This window comes from Piliocolobus tephrosceles, chromosome 14, assembly GCF_002776525.5.
Source record: "Piliocolobus tephrosceles isolate RC106 chromosome 14, ASM277652v3, whole genome shotgun sequence".
NCBI classification, from domain to species: domain Eukaryota; kingdom Metazoa; phylum Chordata; class Mammalia; order Primates; family Cercopithecidae; genus Piliocolobus; species Piliocolobus tephrosceles.
This window is the reverse complement of record NC_045447.1, coordinates 106528458-106531273: the sequence shown is the minus strand read 5'-3', so window position 1 is coordinate 106531273 and position 2816 is coordinate 106528458.

Below are 2816 nucleotides of genomic sequence, written 5' to 3'. Positions count from 1 at the left end.
CACAATGGCACCATTCCTGTATTTAAGGCTGAGTCACATTTCTTTGATAACTTAGCTTTCATCCCGACTGAAAAACATGGGGCTCGCCAACACCGAATTTGAAAGACAGCTGAGACCTCAGTGGTCTGGAGACAAGAAGGATGCCATCGTAGCCTGGATGTTGCTCACGGCTCTTTCCCCACTCCTTTACCACCCCTGGAGAGGGACCCCCGGTGACTTTGTAGTGTGGCTTAGTCCGATCCACACATTATGAACAGAAGCGATGTGTGCTCCCTCCAGGCCAGAGCATTTTACTGCTGGTGCAAGTACCCCCTACCCTTGTATCCTCTTCCATCCTAGGCCTAGCACAGAGGCCATGAGTCTGTGGATTGTATCCTCTTCCCCTGCCACGAGACTGTGGACTCCCACACTGGAATGGGGGCTCCTCCACCAGCCGGGGTCCCTCTTGACTGTACGGAGTGGAGCCCACCCCTGCCAATCCAGCCGGGACAAAGAGTGCAAGTGGGAAATAAACTTGGTTTTCCGACCCCCGAGACGCAGGGGATTGTTCGTTTCAGTAGCATAACCTCACTAGTCCTGATGGACACAATAATAACAAAAGTTACTGGTTTTTGAGCTGAGGTGAGTGTGGGAATGTGCCATGTGGCCAGCAAGGGCCGAGCGTTCCAGGCAGCGGGAACAGCGTGTGCTGAGGCCTTCGGTGGGAGTGAGCGGGGTGTGTCCGGGAAAATCAGAGTGGTTGGCGGTCCCTTTTCTTTGTTCCTAGTACTAGTGGGAATTGGGGCTCTAGGGTTTTTTGGGGAGATTTGGGGCCAGCTCCTTGCCTTGGGAGCAAGGTGAAGGGGGAGCTGGTCCCAAATCTCCCCAGAAAAATCCCAGAGGCCCAGAGAGCCAAGTCCTCTTACACACATTGTCAGACCACGCGCGCAGAAGTACTCGGCTTTCTGCTCCCCGGCTGTACTATCTCCCGGTCCAGCTGTGACCCCTAGGCCATGGCACAGACAGGGGGGGAATCCAGCATGCTGCACTGTGAGGGGCTCATGCCCTGCAGCTCCCCTGGGCAATGGCTCGGCACTGCCATGACCCAGGTCATTTCCTCCCCTCTGGCCCCCCTGCCCAGTGCAGCCCCTCCGTGGCCATCTGAACACCCATTTCTGTAACTGTCAGCTACTGGGAGCTGGAGCCCTTCACCCCAGTTCTCCTGTTCTCTGCTCCAATAGCCCAGGGTCAGCCACCTGGGTGTAAAACTCCCATTTCCCTTTGCAGGCCCCTCAAATTTCAAGGGAGGCCTCTGGGCTCCCCTTAGCTCCAGCCACCTGGCCTGTCCTGTCCTGCATGGTGGTGATCTGCAGCCTCCACCTACCTGGTCCCACCTCACAACGGGGGTTAGTGGTAGAAAGGGCTGAATGGGGACTAGAACTTAGGAGAGCCCGGAGCCTTTTGTCAACAGTGCCAAACCTTGGTGCTGCTTAAGTCCTTTATGGAGCTAGAAGTGATTAATATCCCTGGTATCCAGATCAGCGGTGGCAGCCTGGGCCTGTGGGCTAGCATGCCACCACCAGGCCCTGACCCTGACCTGCTGCTTAGCCTGCAGGTCCCCAGAGGCCTGCAGCCAAGAGGCACCACTTCCCATTCCCATAAAAGCCAAGGAGAGGCCGGGCGCAGTGGCTCACGCCTGTAATCCCAGCACTTTGGGAGGCCTAGGCCGGCAGATCACAAGGTCAGGAGATCGAGACCATTCTGGCTAACACGGTGAAACCCCGTCTCTACTAAAAATACAAAAAAAAAATCAGCCGGGAGAGGTGGCGGGCGCCTGTGGTCCCAGCTACTCGGGAGGCTGAGGCAGGAGAATGGCGTGAACCCGGGAGGCGGAGCTTGTAGTGAGCTGAGATCCGGCCACTGCACTCCAGCCTGGGCGACAGAGCGAGACTCCGTCTCAAAACAAACAAACAAACAAGACACAAAAAACAAACAAACAAACAAAAAAGTCAAGGACAGCTCTCCTGAGCCTGTCAGGAGCCCCAGCAGAGGAAAGCTGCGCTGGCCTGGTGAGGGATGGATCCGTGCTTCCCTGCCTCAGTGTCCCTTTGTGCCCACAGAGGCCCTGAGATGCTCCAGCACTTGACAGGAAACCACCAGGCTCACTCTGTGGCCTCACAATCCCACTCCAGGAATCCACCCAAGGAAATGGCATCCCAGTATCAAGGTGTCTAGAAATGTGACGGCCAGAAACGTGAAACCACCCAAGCATCCTTGGCTGGGGATGTGTCACATAAATCGGGACGCCTGTCAGATGGACAGCTCTGTGCAGCACAAATCAGGAAAGTATCTGGTTCTAAGGGACATGACAAGTGTAGCTTCAGGCTGCAAGGAGCCATGGAGAGTAAGGGCTTCTTCCTCCTGACCTTTGGCTCCTCTTCCTCATGGCCCCAACATGGCTGCTGGGCTTCAGGCAGGAAGCAGGAGAGATCAAAGGGCAAACCCAGTGGCTTTTCTCAATGGCCAGAGACAGGTCACACCCCACATTATGGGAGGCTGAAGGTGTAGTTTTAACTGGCCCAGGACAAATGGGGGGCTCAGGGGTGAGAGAGAGGGTAGGGCGGAGAGCTACAGAATGAGCTCTGAGTTCATTTTAAGTAGAAGCAAACAAGAGGCGCAGCAGCAGGCAGAAATGTCTAAAACCACGCCTGCAGTAGGCATGGCTATGTACACACAGGCCTGCAATACAAATAACCCCTCTGGGAGTGAAGCTGGGAGAGTAAGAAATTAGTCTTTTTTTTTTTTTTTTTTTTTGAGACGGAGTTTCACTCTTGTTG